Here is a 17,852-nt window from a genome sequence, read left to right on the forward strand (position 1 = left end):
AGCCCAGTGTTTTCAAGGTTCGGCCATGTCATAGCGTGAATCGGTTCTTCGTTCGTTTTTATTGTCCCTTAATGTCCCCTTACATGGGTACGCAACCTTTGTTTCTCATCAGTTGGTAGACATTTGGGTTGTTTCTCCTTTTTGGCTATTGTGAGTAACAGGGCTGTAGGCACCTGTGTACGAGTTTCTGTGTTACCCCCAGGTTTTAAACCCAGTTTATTGTCACGCTTTGAAATCTGCTGTGGACAACCTTTTCGTAAGTCTCATCCACAAACTCCATACATTAATCAAACTTTAAAGTAAAAGGTAAAAAAAAAACACATCTGTGACCATCATCCACTAAGGACAGATTCTTCTGAGCTGAGCAGCAGTCGATTCCAATGGATCAAACAGCAGACAACGGATGGAAGCATCACAAGTACACCACAAACTGGTGATTATTAAACACTGAAAGTAAAATTTTATTGGAAATGCACCCTCTGATGAGACGCCTGGGGTTTATTTTCCAGTCGTGACTCATGGGTCCGTGGGTGCCTCCCAACGCTCTGGTACGATTTTCTCTTTAAGACACAATCCAGGAGAAAGTGAACAAATAAGTGAATACATGGAAGTGTTCCACTCACAGTGAAGTCACTCAGATCTCTGCAAGTCGTAGCCCCCAAATCGCTGGGTCTCCTGGCATCACATACGACACGTCACCTTCAAACGTGTGAAAGCCAGCCACCGGGCCACCTGCCCTGGAGGACGTGTCCCACCCTTCGCCCTTCACTCACATGGCGTGTGTTGACTCGCCCCCGTCTGGGCCCAGGAGGTTTCTGTTCACTCCCAAACACACCCCGGTGAGATGTGTCTTTTTGCTTGAAATGGGAGATGGACTTACTCTCAGGGGATCCATTTCAGAAACGGCTGTACAATGTATGGATGACGGGTGTCAGAATTAGCTCCCCTCACCCAGACGCTGATTTCATTGACACCACACCCCAGCTCAGCTGTCTCCGAGCCGGCCCTGTAGCCTACTCAGCCCTGGTGCCCTCAAGTGTCCCAGGTTGAGTTAATGTCCCCAAATCTGTCTCCCCCATATTTCCAGGGACTCACATGCTCTCTGGTCACCAACATGCTGGACCAACCAGCTCCGCAAGCAAGCCAAGTCACCGCCCTGCTCCGAATGCTTCCCAAATGCCCAGAAGTGTCTGGACCCTTTGTGTGGACAGAGCCTCCTGTGAGAGATACAGGGAAGCCAGATCAGATCCACTCCAGAGCTCTCCACACATGACCCGTTAAAAAGGAACAGACCTCCAGGGGACAAGACAGGTTCATGGGTACAAGGATGGTTTCTGGAACAGGCCTACCTGGGTTAACCTGAGGGAAACCTTTCACCTCCCTGAGGCATCTCTTCACCTACACAGCACAATGCTATCTTTCTCACAGGGTGGGTAGGAGTAAGTCATTAAATGCATGCAGCTGGAGAGCAGGGGAAGACCGCAACATGTCCTAGCCGTGGTCGCCATGAAACAAACAACCAAAGTCTCCAGCTGAGTGTCCACGTCCACCTCTCCTGCGTCCTGTCCGGCCTCTGCCTGCCCCCCGCCCCAGGCTCCCCCTGCCACACCGCAGGCTGCTCTCCCCGCCTCCCTCCCCAGTCAGGTTCTCAGTCCTCCGGGTCTTTCCTTCATCTCGAGGTCTCCCCACCCTTTCCTGATGAGTGTCACCTCCACAACGACCTCAAGTCTGACCCCTCCTCTTCTTCCAGAATGCTCAGAGTTGGGGTGCCCCACGGCTCCATCCTTTGACCTCTTATCTCCCCTGGCAACACTCCCTCTATCATTTACATGCTGATAATTTCCAAACGTGTGTCACCAGGTCAGGCATCTCTCTCTTTCCAATGTTGGATATCAAGTGGACATCTCAACATGGACAAAACGAACCCCTGGTGTTCTGCCCAAATCTGTCCCTTCTGACCCCGTCCCATCGTGACCCCGGGTCAGAGCCGCCGTCTGCCCTGGTCCTGACTGGCCTCCCTGCTCCAACCTGCCCTGCAAGTCTAGTCCCAATCAGCAGTCAGAACCATCTTTTTAAAGCCTCAGTCACGCCAGGTTCCTTCCTCTGCCCAACACCCAGCCACGGCTCCATATTTCTCTCGTGGTGAAAGTCAAGTCCGTAAGATGCTGCTGAGCGGTCTGACTCCCTTACCTGTCTGACCTCACCTTCCACCACTTCCCTCACTCACTCTGCCCACTCGCCCTGACTTCTGCGCTGTCTCACCAGGAGGTAATTTCCTATTTTGCCTTAGCTGTTTCCTCTGCCTGGAAATTCCTCCCACCAGGTCCCCCATGTGCTAACTCACTCATCAACTCCACCTCTGCTCAACAAGAGCCCTGGGCGGGGCTCAGACACGCACACCTGAGCTGGCAGGGCCCCCCCTCCTCCTGGGCTCCCAGGATGCTGACTCAGGACCAGTCATGTTGGGCCTCTGAGGAAGGGGAACAGAAAACTCACTGCTGAGTGTCTGCTCTGGCCCCGTGCTAGGGCCTGAGAAGAAAAGGCACCGTCCTAATTCCAGGGGCCAAATCAATTGTCCCAGATCACCAGGCTTATAACCAACTGGGCCTCAATCCGCACCTGCCTGGCGTCCACCCTGCACCCTTTCCTTAGCCCGCTGGGTGGGGGCTGGGGCCCAGGGTCCCTGTCCTGCCCCAACCAACACAGGCCCTTCCCTGACCTGAGCAACATGTGCCCAATTCCAGCTCTAACCAGGGGTCGGATGATAAAGGCAGTGGCTTAGGGCTTTATTTGTTCTTTTAATGCCAAGTCCTTACATTACGTCCAGCAACCGAAGCTGGAGAGAAAAACACCACAGATTTTTAACAGGTTTCACGTTTTCATCTGTAGGCGTTCGGTACAGGAGAAGTATCCTAAGTTAGAATCTTCCTACGTCCCACAGGGCTCCTGGGTGCTCACCGCAGCCTTTCTGCCCTTTTTGCCCTCCCCTGCCCCCTCTGGATAGTTCGGAGAAAAAGCCAGAACTCAACCAACGCAAGCTGTTCTTTCCATATTTAGTGCTACTTGCCAGCGAGGAGTCATTTTTATGAGCTACGAGGCTCTCTCCATGGGGTGAAACACCAGGACACCGTCACTCTGCCTGGGTTCAAACCCCCACGCGGCCCCACTTAGGAGTGCTGTGGGAATGGCTTAGCCTCCAGGGTGGGGACAGTCAGCTTTAAGGCATTAAAAAGAAGAGTTTCTCCTCACAGGTGATGTCTACGGGGAATGAGGGTACCCAGGGAAAGCGCTTGGCATGGCCGGGGCTGCTACTTCACGGGACCGGTCCCTCACGTCCCACCCACAGGCAACCCAGCTGCTCGTGCTCAATGAGAACCATGGTGACCATGACGAGAAGGATTGGCAAGCTGCCCATGCCACACTCTACTGGAGCATCAGCTTAACTGGGTCTACAAATGTCCGCCTTGTGAAACGACCTGGGGGTGTTTGTTAATCCTGGGACACAGAAATTTCCGACTTCCTTGCTGGAGGGACGTCTGCATTCTCTGTAGTTCCAAATACTCACTTTAAAGAGAATTATGTTTATAGCATAAAACTGAAATGGCAATTCTAAATACAAATTACACCGTCTTTTTTCCTTTTTTCTATCTATAGCCCACATTCCATCCTGGGTTCTGTAAACTTTCTGACTCTAAGGAAACTCGGTCACTTCCTGCCACTTCCCTATTCGTGCTGTTGTAGTAACGTCTCCTGTCAAATCAACTACATGATCAAAATAGGAAAACAGACTTCCTAAATGTTCCGCTGCCGTCACGCGCCAGCTCTCAATAGCTGATTCACCAGTGTTTTGTTGTTGTTGATGCTTTAAAAGAAAACGATTGGAGAATCTTAATTATGCAAAACTTCAGAGTGATGGCAAAGACTCATTTTTCTCCTTTTTCCAAACATTGCAAGATAACTGCTTTGCTATTTATATTCATTTTCACTTTCTAAGAACAGGAAGAAGTAGTTAAAAGAACTTCACCAAGCAATTACTAACCAGAAACCGGACTTAGACAAGCAGCAATCTCTCAGGACGTTTTAAGGTTAAGGAGTTAGTAAGTCAGTATGTATCTATGCGTTACCCCCCCCCCCCCAGGCTCCTTCCTGGCGTTTACATAACAACACAGCAGCGCTTTGATTTTCTGCAGTGCTTTCCAGGGTGCACAGTTTGACTCGGCAAAGACTGGGTGACTCAGCACATTCTAGCAGCGGACCTCAGGTTGAGGGCGGATGCCTGCCTCAGAGATGTCGGGCTGGACCGGTTTGCAAGGTCAGTCTCATAGGTGTCTACCAGCAAGAGCCACAAAAAGACAATGGAGAAAAGCGAAACAAGATTGTCATGAAAACAAATCTATCTGATGGGGGGTGGGAGGGGGGCACTGTTGTACATTCTATTAGCATTAACCCGCCCAGTAGGACTCTGGGAAAGCTACAAAGGTGGGGAAGCGAGAAGTCTGCACCTTTTAGCTCCTTTTTTTTTTTTTTAAGTGAAGCCAGTTTATCCACCATCAGGATAAACAGACCACAGCACAAGGTGAAATAGCTCGTGTTGTTTACGAAAAGGCAAATTAACGACCTTTTTTCATTAGAAAGACTATGAAGCTGAGGAATTAAGAATTTTGGGCACCAAGCTTTTCTAGTGGTGTCTGCAAGTGGTTCCCAAATCAGGCAGATGGTGGACAGGGCAGGGGAGTCTTTGTAAATGTAAATTCCCAAGCCTTTCCGGCCCCCTGCGGATGTGGGAGGTGTGGGTGCAGCCCCTGAGTCTGTGAACTGCTCCGCTGTGATCCCCGGCCAGGCCAGCCTAGAGCACCAAGGGGCAGCCAGACGACAGAGTCACACCTCCCCCAGCCCAGCTGTAATCGTGAGGGTGAAGAGCCAAAGAACACTTTAAAATTTAGAGGCTGCACCTTCACATGTTAAAGCTGTTACTAAATAGTAGTAATATTCTTAATTGTCCTAACTTTCCAAATTCTCAATGAAGTCCCAACTTGGGGACGTGACCTTGACCTAGACACATCTCTGTCTGAAACAAAGACTCCTTCCCCAGGCCCTGTGCTTGCTAATCCCCTCCTACGGGCTCCTGCAAATCTCCACAGCAAATCTCCACACCTGGGAGTGGCTACTACTGTCCCATTTCCCAGGTGAGGGAAGTGGAGGCCCTGGCAAGTCAGTTGTTCTAGTGACAAAGCCCAGATTCCCACCCAGGGCGTCTGCTGGTGCTGGCTGCTGGGGACAGGTGAGACTTGGATTGTTCAAACGTTAAAGAAGCCCAGGTCTGGCAAACCAGGCACTGCACGCAGATGCAGGGCGCCACCAGCTCCCTGCCCCCTCGGGGGTGGGCGGGGAGAGGCAGACGGGAGTGAGCTCTCCAGGAGGGCTCTGGACTTTGTTCACTTATCTGTCCCCTTGTCGCCAGGAGCACATCTCCACTTTTGATTCAGAAACTCCAATTGTGGGCACAGACGCTGAGGTGCAGGGCTCTAAAAGGCTTCACAGAGGAGGGGGCCACGCGCTGCAGGTTGAAGAGTCCAGTAAGTCAAGAGGAGAGAGGGTGTCCGGTCCCAGCACAGCACGTGCGAACCCGCCTTGTCTAGCAGGGGACAGTGAGGCTGACGTGCAGCCGGGGGTGAGGGTCACAAGGGATGGGACGCTGGGAAAAGGCCAAGAAGGGGCTTTGGGGCCAGGAGCGTTTAGGCTGAAGGGATGCAAAGGGGACCGGCAGTGGTTCACACCCTGGGTTCCTAGCCCTGGATTCGGATTTGGGGAGAGAATGCTCATCTCGGGCACAGAGTTCTGTGTGAAAGGCATGGGCTCTGCACCGGGAAGGTGGGAGCCGATCCAGCCCAAACGAAAGCCCTCATCCTGAGGCTGCAAAAGGGGCCTCGTGGGAGAACTGCTGCGGCTCAAGGGTCGAGCGTTGGAGCCGGGGGCCGGCCGGCTGGGGTGAGGGCCAGGAGGACAGAGGGTACAGGGCAGCTCCACGGTTTCCGAGCGGACGGTGAAGGCACGTCGTTAGCCAGGCTGGAGACAAGAAAGGGACCGGGAGCAAAGGAAAGGCCGTGAGCTTGGTTCTGAGCATGCTGAGCCCGCATGGGGGCCAGGGTTTGTCTGATGGCCAGTGGGTTAGAAATAGACTGAAGAGGGGTCAGAGGTGGAAGAACCTGTCAGGAGCCCGGGATCACAGCTGACGCCCTGGGGGTGGGATTTCAGGGACCAGAATACTGACCGGAAACCAGAGAGGCAGTGATTCTGTTCCAAACGGTAGCTCTAGTCCAGGCCTATCAGAAAGAGCCAGTGAACAAAATTGCCCGAGAGCCACCTACACGCCAGGCTCTGCCCGAGCCTGGGACACATGGAGCTCACACTGCCGTGGGGCAGACAAGCCAGTGGGCTGCTGGGCAGTGGGGAAGCGGGAGAGATGCTGACGGCCTGGGGGGGTCAGGTAAGGCCTGCCGAGTGCGTGACCGCGGAGCTGAGACCTGAGATGGCACACACGTGACCTGAGGGCTTCCTCAGCGCCAGGCTCCTTCGGAGCCGCACACGCGTCTCACCGCACGCATTTGGGCCTCGCTGCTCCGATACCCACCGTGACAAGGAGAGGAGGAGCCACGGGGGGCGAGTCACCGGCCCACACAGCTCGTCGGCGGCGGAGGAGACCGTGGCCCAGGCAGTCTGGCTCCAGACAGAGTCTGTGCTCTTACCTGCTGCACAAATCGCCGGTCGCCCACGGATAAATGCGCGGAGAAAATGACCGTTAAGAAGGGGACGCGACCACAGACCATCGCAGCGGTCTGGGGTAGTGAGTGGTTGGCAAGGGTTTGCTGTGTCGTTCTCTGCAGCGTGACCGCCTCACGCGAAGCGCCCGAAGCCCCGGACGTAAACGCCGGCTCTCCATTCACCAATTCTGCAACCGTGCGCCTCAGCTCTGTTCATCTGTAAGACAGATCTAACCTGATGCTGAAGACACGGGGACACTCCCACGTGAAGTGCTCTCTCAGCAGCTGGAGAAAGGCCCGGGTGCAGGTGGGACACCGGCACCGACGGCTGCATCCGCTCGGAGGGGTCTGCATGCGGCGCACGGCCTGATAGCTGTTCTGAGAAAAACCTGGGGAGGGCGGGGAGTCCCTCGGAGATCTCGCCCTGGTCGTACCAATCATTCAGGAACATTCTGTTTACTTCCACTTGGATCCGCTACAGGGGAGTTCATTCCACTGAGCTCAGTGCATCCCAGAGTGGCCCCCTCGGGACAGGCGGGCTTCTCCTGCACTGTCCCTTGTCTCCCTATCATCCTCATTCTGTCCCTCATGAGGCAAAAACAAGCGGCGAAATGAAGGCACATTAGCTCATGGGAGGGACACTGAGACCCCAAAGTGCGACGTAAAGTGACCCGGGCAGGTGGCAAGCAGGCTTCGGTTGTGGCTCTCAGGGGCACCGGCAAGGCCCTGGGAGGCACGGCGCGGCCCACCGGCGTCGCCCACGAAGCTCCCCACAGTGTCCCCCATATTGTCCCCCACGGCATCTCCCCCCGTACCCCTCCATGGCGTCCCCCACAGCGCCCCCTCGGCGCCCCCACGCCTGACCACGACCACCCTAAGGCAGCTCTGTTCTCCAGCACAGCCAGCCGCCCGTGGGGCAGCTCCACTCGCCCCAGCCAGGGGCCCTGCTGGCTGCTCTGCCAGCCTCCCGTGGCACCTGCGGCTGGGCTCCCACCTGCTCATGCCACACCCGCCACACAAAGTCACACTAACCTTCCACTTTACTGTCTTTAGAGTACTTAAAACTATGAAAAATGACCTTGTTCGCTGCTTTCCTTTCTCCCCCCCTCACCCCCCACCCCTGCTAAAATTGTAAGCCCACGCGTGTGGAGATCTCGTCTTTCTTGTTCGCCCTCACAGTCCCAGCACCTGGCAGAAGGAGCAGAACTCAGTAAATATTTACTGAATCAATAAAGTAACACCAAAGAGCACGGTCCAGTTGCAGAGGAGGAAAAGTGGGCGCGGAGGCTGAGAAAGCGTTGAGCAGCGGCCGCCGGGGAGGGGCTGGACGGGAGGCGAGGCCCTCACGGGCCTGACCAGAGAGCTGTGCTGGGAAGGGCTGCACGCCTGGATGGACGGCATGACACCCGCAAACCAAGAGGAAATCATTCCTTACCCCTAAAGCCGGCAAAGGTTAAGTCTGTGGGGTCATCACCTACAGCGTGGCGACTACAGCTAGCAATACTCTACTGTATGTAAGTTGCTAAGACAGTAGATCTTAAAAGTGCTCATCACAGGAAAAAAAATGTTTCAAAATAAATTTAAAAATATAAGTCTGACAAGTGTTGGAGCGTATTTGGGGAAACAGTTTTCAAACAGTTGAAAATCAGGTTGGTAATGTCTCTTAAAAGTGAATCAGGCATATTCAAAATGTAGCCATTCGGCATCTAGGTATCTAACCTAAGAAACTGTTTCCTACCTGCGACAGAGGTAAAAAAATTCCACAAGCAATGTTTATGTTAGTGAAAAATTCTAAACAATCCACATATCCACTAATGGACTGGTTAATAAAATGTGGTATTAGTCATACCATGAAATACCAGACAGCAATTAAAAACCATGCTGTGCATGTGTAATATGTACACTTCTTTATAGTAGATATAAAAGCATGGCTAGATCTCAGAAATGTTCAGTGAAAGTAAGAACGATGGGCACAGAGGGAACCATTCATGTATATTTAAGCCCATAAAACAATACATGTTAATTGGGGGTACACGTAAATATATATATAAAGTATTTGTAAAGCCCATACCAAACTGAACATGGGCTCTGTGAGGGGGGGAGCGAAGGAGGGGATGGGACTGGAATTAGTGTTTAAAGGGAAGTTGACCTTATCACTAGTGTTTTGTTTCATTAAAAAAACCGAAACAGATACGACAAAAATCACAGTTAATTTTGGATGATGGGAATATAGTAGTTTTTCCTGGGAATCAGAAGAGAATGAGAGACACAGGAAAAACTCTAAGGATCTCAGGACTGGCCAGAGTAGTAGGGTATAAATAATGCTGAAAGAATAAAGTTAAAATTACACTTTTTTTATTTTAATGATGACAACCTGGCCACGCCATTAAAAGCACTAAGAAGACATTGTGTCCCATTTTAAACAGGTGTGTTTTATGAATCACTCAGCTGATATCCAGCAAGCAGTCAAAACGCAAAACCCAAGCTGATGCTTCATCCCTGTCCTGGGGGAGCGAGGAATGAAGCGGTTCCTCAGTCAATTTCTTTTAAAAAACAAAACAGTTTTTCAGGTCCTTAGAGCATTCACTTGTGTATTTGGTTTGTGTATAACACATACAGAAACCTAAGCACAATGCCCTGTACTCACAGAATGTTAGTCTCTCTCTCTCTGAAAGTCAGGTTACTAAATTTTAATACACATTTCTAGAAAGCCTGGGGGGGGGGGGTCTGAGCTCTGACAGTCAATTAAGCACTCCAGTTAGGCAACTTGCTAACAGTTTCCTCTTGGGAAGTAACATAGATTAAGAGAGCAAACAATGACCTAAATTCACTGTTCAAATAAAAAATTTCAAGCATAAAACTATTTTGAAATCAAACTCCCCATTCTTACATCGAGATGACCAGCTTCCAATCACGCAAAGAATGCGTTTACCTTGATTAAAATGCACCCCTCTGATATTTCATATCTGCATGTTTGCATGTGTTGCAACCCCTGAAAAAGTCAATAGTCTTAGCTTTTCTCTAAAGAGGGAAACGCAAGACAGTGGGGTGGCTGGTCAGGGTGACTCACGGGCAGTGGATATTGGAACTCGGAACCCTGAACCCAGTTCCTAAAACCAGGAGGCTCCCGCTGACCCAGCAGAACTGACTCCTTCACCAGCCTCCACTTCTTTGAGGCCCCCGGAGGGGAATGTCAGTTTCCAAAGCTTTCTCCTTCAAAAGTAGCCAACAGTCGTCAGAAACAAAAGCTTGGCCTGCAAGGTGTCTTCTTTAAAAGTTTCAGAACATCTGAATTGAAAAGATTCCGTGCTCTAACCTTTGCTTTTTAACAGGGTGTAGCGGAACTCCACTGCTACAACGTAACAATCTCCACAACCAATGTAACTTTGCTGGTGAGCTGTTTAGAGAACTCTCTCTTCAGACTGGGTTACATTCAAATCGATCCGTAAGGTTTGCACTATTTGCTGTTTGCTCGGCTTAGTGCTATCTTGGACGAGCCAAGGACTGGTCTGCAGGGACTGACCTTACAAAGCCAACAGTTAGGGACTGTGTGTGTATAGGATTTAAGAGGGTATTTTACCTGAATAAAGTTAATATGTTGCCATCCAGCATATAGGGCGTCTCTTTCCGTTAACAAATTCAAGAGTTCATAAACACCTGAAATTAAATGACAGCTTAAAAAATAAACTAATATGCTACAATTTAGGTTTGCTGACAGGATCAGATATTTTCAGTGAAAAAAACAACCTGACAGTGGTTTCTGATGATGGCCTTCCTGTGCAACAAATATGTTTTTCACTACCACTTATTTCTCATTCCAGTTTGGGGAAAAAAAGAAAAAAGAAAAAAAGTCCAGCAACTTATCCAAAGTCAGACAGCCAGTTCATAGCAGAAATCAAATAAGAGCACATATTTAATTTAGCAAATGAAGACTCTGATATAACGTGTCCTTTTTGCTAGGCTGCGTTGCCTCCTTTTATTTCCCTTAAAAAATAATTGTTGACATCTCAAAGTGGCCACACCAAAATAGAAAAGAAAGCCAGCTCCTTTCCTGAAGCAACAAAAACAATCAGGTTTGCGCTCAAAAAGAAGCTACATCTTAATAATTTCACCTACAAGTTGAAGCCTTCATCACATTCATTAATTAAAATGCCACAAATCTTCCTTTCCTGTTTGCTGAGAGTCTTAAACTGGCCTGCAAGGCACCGAAACGCACATCAGCCACAACACACGCACATCACTCAATCTGGGGTCCCATAGTCTTGCCAAGGTCAGTATCGTGTATTCCTGAAATTTTCACTTGTAGAATGAATAGATGTTTTGTAAGGATTATCTATTCAGGCAGAAAAAGAGGGGGCTGGGGTTGAAAACAAGAAACAATTAGCTATTCAACTGGCACTGAGCACATTCCAAGTATGAAATCCTTTGTTTGTTTTATTTTGTTTTTGTTTTTCTTACCTACCTCGGGACTCCAGTCCACGAAAAAAAAAAAAAAAAAATCCATCTCATGAGATTTTTCGAGAGCCTTTCCACAGGAGACCATGATGTCAGCTTTGGCTTTATTTTATAGCCAGGGGACTGGAACCTAGAACCATGTACTTGCATTTGCATTTCAACACCCTTCTTTTGTTTTCTGTCCCGACAGACAGAGCATCAACCAGATCAAACAGCAGGTAAGGCTGTTCTAACCACCCCAGAAAACTCAGAGGAGAAAACGCCTGCAAACAATGCGGGTATTTTAGCTAAAAGCTGTCACTTCATCAGTAAGCCTTCAAAGCCCAAGCTAGACCGACGTGTTAAAAATTTACCTTACATTGTTCTTAATTCTCTCTCTGCCCCCAAAGGGAGTGGGGACTGGAGGGGGGAGGGGGGCAGTGCTGCCTCCTGGAATCTCTCCTGAATAAATACCAGCAAAATGCTCAAATGTTCACAGGAATGACAGGTCCCAACGTCACACTGATTCTGAAAGCGACAGGCTCTATCCTTTCTGCTGAAGGAGCTCCCCACGCAGCACTAACAAAAGTCAGAGAGAAAAACACTTGTCAGGTAGAGTTGGAGGGGGCGGGGGACGTTGCAGCCTGCCCAGAACCTTCCGTCACTGGCCCCCATGCTGCTGGTGCAGGATTCCTGTCACACCCACTCCGATGACCACAAGACTTGGTCAAGATTCCCCCGGGCGACCCAGAAGGCAGCTTCCCAAGAGCGTCATATTCCAAGAGGCATCAGCAGGGACATCATTGCACATTTTCAATGGCAACTCCCTCAGGGTTGGTGCTGAGCGTCAGTGTTTGGGAAAAGCCGACATGGAGGCCAGAGTCCCAGATTACAGACAGAAGGGACCATGACATTCACTTCCGCTAGGTCCATAGTCACACAGCCCAGGACTGTGAGGTACGGCTCTGGGCTCCCAACCCTGAGCCCTTGGTCCCCAAACCTGCCTCGCTGGGACCCACAGTGAGACGGTGTCACGTGGAACTCTGGGGCTGGGCGAGCCGGCCTCCCACGAAGACAGAGCCCCACAGTCTCAAAGGCCTGGCCCTGTCATCAGCACCTGTGACGTTACCAACCAGCTTTCAGCTCCCTGCTCAGCATCCGCCCTTCAGGTGAATTTCCTTCTTGACAAGCCCTTTAACTGCCCTCCCGCTGGTATTTCCTGCAGACCCACCTGGGGAGACAGCAGCTGTCTCCTTTCCCCTTGGACCTGCGTGAGCAGTCCCTTGGCTGGAGACAAAAGGGGAGATGGGCTCACGTCCGACCCCCAGGTGGGCCCTCAGCACTGGCTCACGCGTAATACACTTTGTTTCTCTTTTAAACTGGCTTCCAACAGCTGTGTGACACCTTGTCGGCCCTAAACTCCCAACACCCCCGTGCCTCCCTCTGCTGTTCAGATGAGGGCTCCCTGGAACCCCGGTTCCATCACAGCCCCATCTGCCTCCCGGTACCTGGTGGGTGGGCTCCGGCTCCCCAGCTCTGCCTTCTCTCCCCTCCTCACGTCTCCGCACACGTGACCACTTGCTGCTCGACTCACACGTCAGTTCACAGAAAAGCCTATTGTTTCTGCATCCAAAATATATTCAAACGGCACCGTTTCTCGTGGGCCCCGGGGCGCCCACCTCACCCAGGCGCTCCTGTCTCATGGAGCCGGTGAAGGGCCTCCCGCCTCCGCCCGTGCAGTTATTCTCAGCACAGCCTCTGAGTGAGCTCTGCAATCGTCAGCAGGGCATACATATCTCCTCGCTTAACACCTTCCAGTGCTTTCCACTTCCCCGAGTCAAAGCGACGCCCCTACCAGGGCCTACGACACTGTAGGCCCATCCGATAGAACTTTCTGGGACAATGGAAATGCTCTGTGCCTCACGATCCAACACGGCAGCCACTGGCTGCACGGCCATGGAGCGTGTCAGTGTGAGGAGGGCAACAGGCCGGGAACGTGAACTAGTTAATTGCCTTCACTCTACCTCAATGACATGAACTCACCTTCCAGGAGCCCACTTGATTAATTATCTTAATTTCTTGTAATGAACTCACATTCAGAGAGCCACCTGTGGCTGGGGGGCCACACGGGGAAGCATAGCGCAACGTGACCCCCGCGCCCCTTTCCTGACTCTACACCACACTGGAAAAGCTCCCTTCAAGTCAGGTGACGCCAGTTCTCTGCTCAGAAACCTCAACAGCTTCCTAGCTTCTCAAAATAAAAGCCAACGAATGTCCTCACCTCCACTGAATGGCCTTGCGGGATGTGGCCGCCCCACCCACCTCTCTGGCCTCTGTCCTGGGTTCCTGGGTCCCTATCCCAGTCTCTGCCTCGTTCACCCCGCCTGCTGCTCCTACTGGCCCCCAGTCTGGGCCGCCTCCCCCCAATATTCCCACAAGCTCAGGCCTCCCTTCCTGCCTTCAGGAGCTGCTCCAACGTACTCTCATCGGCCATCATGTGACCTGAAAGCCGTACCCGAACCCCGACTGTCCCCCCGACTCTGTCTCCATATCCTGCTTCCTGTTACAGCTCAGCCGCCACCTAATAAACCAAGTCTGTTTACTTATTTATGGTCTGTCTCCCCCAGCAGGGCAGGGCATCTGCTGTGTTCACAGCAGCACCCCTATACCCGAAAAGGGCCTGGCTTATCATAGGCACCCCCAAAAAATGCTGAATTTGATGAAAGAGGGTGGATGCTTCCTGATGCTGAGAACTACTTCCAACGTCTCACCCTTGGGCCTGGGATCAAGCACGTCCCACAGCTGTTCCCTAGGGAGAGGGGGAGAACTGGGTTCCTGTCTAGAGTACCCCACCTGCAAGAGGGCAGCTGGGGGCCCTAACTCTATTAGCTCTAATCCATGCACAACGCACCCAACCGTACAGAAACAGAGCGCTGACGTGCAGGCACCAGCTCAGGTAGCGTGACCTTCACCTGTCTCCTCAGGGTGCAAAGCCCGTATGCATGGAAGTGACCACAGAGCTTCGTGCTGAACTCTCCCGCCGGACTCTGCTTTCACAGGAGAAAAGGAGAATGACTACTTTCCAAATGCTGAATAAAATATTGTTGGCCTTCTCTTGTGTTTGAAGGTGTCGCTGCTGACAGCGCTATCTTTTATGCTAAAATGTTTCTGGTCAGCAGATAAAGTGATGGTCAGTAAATTCAAGTCCAGTTCCACAGACTGAATCAACTTCCTCTGAACCTGCTGGACGGGAGTGAACGCTGTTGTCCTCTCCTGATTTTACATTTAGCAAGTGAGTGCAGAGCCCAGATGGCCTAAGTCAATTCAAGCCACAGGAAGTTAAAAGAGTTTAGCCATTAGTTCTTATTCTATATGCCCGAAATCCTTCAGGGGAAATGTCAAACTACAAACGTAGGTTTGTGTTCCTCACGCCGTTTCCTTCCAGGGCTGCCTGAGAGACTCACCCGTGCCGGCGGAAATGAGATCTCTGGCTACAAAAGATGGAAATACAATGGGAGTCCCCGCCTGACAGAGTGCTTGAAAAAGTGTCGGGGCTTTGGGACTCCTGTTTCTCACATCCTGGCTTGTCAGAGGGGGAAACCCACGTCCAGGATTTGTGGCAAATCAGTCAGTGTGACCAAGTCACCCACTCCCTGCGGTCTGTGTGTGTCACCAAAACCGAATGAGGACCCTCCAATTGGTGGGAGGAGAGAATTTCCACAGAAGACCTGCAGAGGCTGCTTCTGCTGCAGTTCAGTTATGAATTGCAAATTACTTTTCAAAATTACTTCTCTCAAAATACCCAGACGCCACCTGGCCACACAGCCGACCTGCTGCTAAAACAGGCACCTGGGTCAGCTCGCCCTGTGACTTCAACCATTCGGCTCATTCGACCACAGAGACAGAGACGTCTGCCAAAAGAAATATGAACGACTCTGGGAACTGATTACAAAATTGGGACGGGTCCAGACTTTTCAGAAGTGATGTCTCTGTGGTCTGGAATGTCTCGCAGCCTGGACATTTTTCTCAACAAGTCAGCTCTCTGTAATGAAAGCAATTACACAAAATTCAGAAGCACAGAACCCTCCCTGCCTAATATGGGAATAATCATTAACCGCCCAAGAATGTCAGCACTGGCTAGAGATGATGATTCACCTTTAAAATGCAAAGAAAAAGGTCAAACCTTCTGTAAAGCAGTGTAACCACGTGTGTCCAGGCAGAAGAATGTCTATTCCCTTTGACACAGTAATCTTATTGCTGGAAACTGATCTTAAGAAATGATCCAGAAGGAAAAAGGTGCTCACTACCAAATCTGAATCAGCCTCAAGGCCCCACAGGGAGGTCAATGATGGTCCATCTCCCTCACGAAATATTACACAGCCGTGAAAAATGACTTATGAAGACTCCCGATGTGGAAAAAGTGCTGAGGACAATTTAAACTGCAGAGCAGAATGCCAATTCCATCTGCATTACGATTGCAACCACACTCAAATGTATTTTCACACAGAGAAAAAAGGAAGGCAGGATGATGCATGACTTTTCCCCCTTTTTTTCTTAACCTTTTGTAATGTTGATGTACTGTGTCCATAATTTTCAAAAAGGTGTTATATACAATCCTTCGTACTTTGCTCTGTGTAAGTAAATCAGCACATAAATACTTTTTAAGATATCAACAGCTCATTTAAAATGTTTTCCTTTAAAAATTGGGGTCAGGGCACTTGCCCAACATTGGGTAGCTGGCAGAATATTCACATGGTTCTGCCTCAAGCCCGTCTCTGCAGTTGGGCCAGGTCCGCTGGAGCCCAGGATAGTCAGACACAGGCTGAGGACCCCCGCCCCCCCGCCCCCGGGGACCCCTGGCTCCCTCCATCTCCTGAAGAACCCAGTCGTAGGGATCTGTGTCCCAAGCCCCGGCCACTTCCCGAGAGGACAGGTTTGTGCAAACCTCTGAGTTGGTCCCCTGCAGCCACCCCCTGCTCTGGCCTTTCTGGACTGGACTTTGAATCCTGGACCCAAGGGTACGAAAGTCCACAGCTGGGAGACCTCTGCTTGGATGTGTGTCACGCCCAGGGCCCCTGGCAGCAGCTCTCTCCCGGACACACCTCCAGCTCCCCGCAGGCAGGTGAGCAGGTGGGGCTGCCCTCCTGGTACCCACATGAGTGGCTCACCCCACAAACGGCACAGGAAATGAGCCTGTGCTGGGACAACACAGGACGCCGCCACACAGATGCTGTTACTCAAGTTGACCCATGAAAGGACATGGAGCTTTTGTTGGTTATTAAAGCATCAAAAAGGAAAAAAATCTAAACTCTACAGAAATCTGTCTCAAGTATAGCTATTGCTAAGCAAATGTTCGTGAACTCAGAGAGGCACTTTGGTATGTCAGTAAATAATAAGAAATGAAAAGAGGCCCCGTTTTCATTATTGATATGTATGAATCCCACTGTTTCAGATGAATGCTTTTGTGAATAATTCTTCAAAGGGAAAAATTATAATTCCACGGGACTTGTTTTTCTCTCTCAAGCGCTTTCGAACCATCACACCTACGTTGCTCAAAAATTGTTGAGACCTTGGGTCAAGGAGACGCTGGTGTTGGCTTTCACCAGCAAATGTGCTTCTCCGCACGAAAACGCCACTTAAGCAAGAATGTGGGAATGATTTATCTCAGCAGGCTCCAAACTGGATCTTCACTCCAGCGAGGGCATGACTGCACAATCAGTCAGGGCCAAGTGCTTACTTACATGCGCCCAAAAAGAATGGGCTCCGGATGAGCAACAGCGTCGAGTGTGTAACATGCCCTAAGCACCTGCAGAAGGTGCCCACATCCCAAAGAGTCACGGCCACTGACAATAATGACGGTTGAGTGTTAGGAACAGCAGACCATAAACCAGATCTACTGACGTCACCTAAAGACCGCGTTCCGGACGTGACGCTATGTTAAGCCATGACGTTAGCAGTGTGTTAGCACAAAGTCAGAAAGGAGGAAAGAAGCGGCATAACCAGGGAAGACAGCGAGAGCAGAGGCGACTGTGTGTGTCGTTCACTGCAGTGTTTCCAGGACCTAGTAAGTTCTCAGTCAATATTTCTTGAGTAAATGCATGCGCCAATAAAGGCCCAGAGCTCATCAAAATAAAAAAGCACTTTGTAATGTGAAATCAGAGAGGCATGCCCAAAAGGGAGCAAGTTTGCTGCACATGATGTTTGAAAACTGGGTGTTAAAACGTAGGCACAGATCCTGCATGTGAAACATGGCGAAAATACGAATAGGACCAACCCACAAGATGGTCTCTGCAGACTCAGCCATGCTGGTTCCGGAAGAGGCTGGTCGGACCGACGAGAATGGGTGCTGAGCACTGCCCCACTCCACCCCACCTCACCCTCCTCCACCCGCCTGTCAGTGGACTGAGGCTCAGAGGCTGCCCCAGAGGCGTTAGGAGAAGAGACACAGGCCAAGCTGTGCCCAGCTCTTCCTAGAGCCGTGCTCCAAAGGGCACCCCAGCCCCCCACTTTTGCACGCCAGCCTGTGTCCTCCCTGGCAGCACTTGCCACGATGAGTCACCTCATCTGCTGTCCTGTCTGCCCGCTCCCACCAGAAAGCCACCTCTAGGAGAGCAGGAACCTTGGCTGTCTCAGCTGATCATGTGTCCCCACCTGACA

General features: G+C 50.9%; 1 long non-coding RNA gene across 1 annotated transcript in view; it reads right to left on the bottom strand.

Moving 5' to 3' along the window:
* The window catches only part of LOC109457771 (uncharacterized), a 34,030-nt gene extending 18,102 nt beyond the window's left edge, over positions 1–15,928 (bottom strand). Inside the window, exon 1 of the long non-coding RNA XR_012490943.2 lies at positions 12,704–15,928. This is a non-coding gene — a long non-coding RNA (uncharacterized LOC109457771). The remainder of the gene's footprint in view (positions 1–12,703) is intronic.
* Positions 15,929–17,852: the final 1,924 nt, after the last annotated feature.

Source organism: Rhinolophus sinicus, chromosome 6 (assembly GCF_057876585.1).
Source record: "Rhinolophus sinicus isolate RSI-liver-muscle chromosome 6, RSI-T2T, whole genome shotgun sequence".
NCBI classification, from domain to species: Eukaryota; Metazoa; Chordata; class Mammalia; order Chiroptera; family Rhinolophidae; genus Rhinolophus; species Rhinolophus sinicus.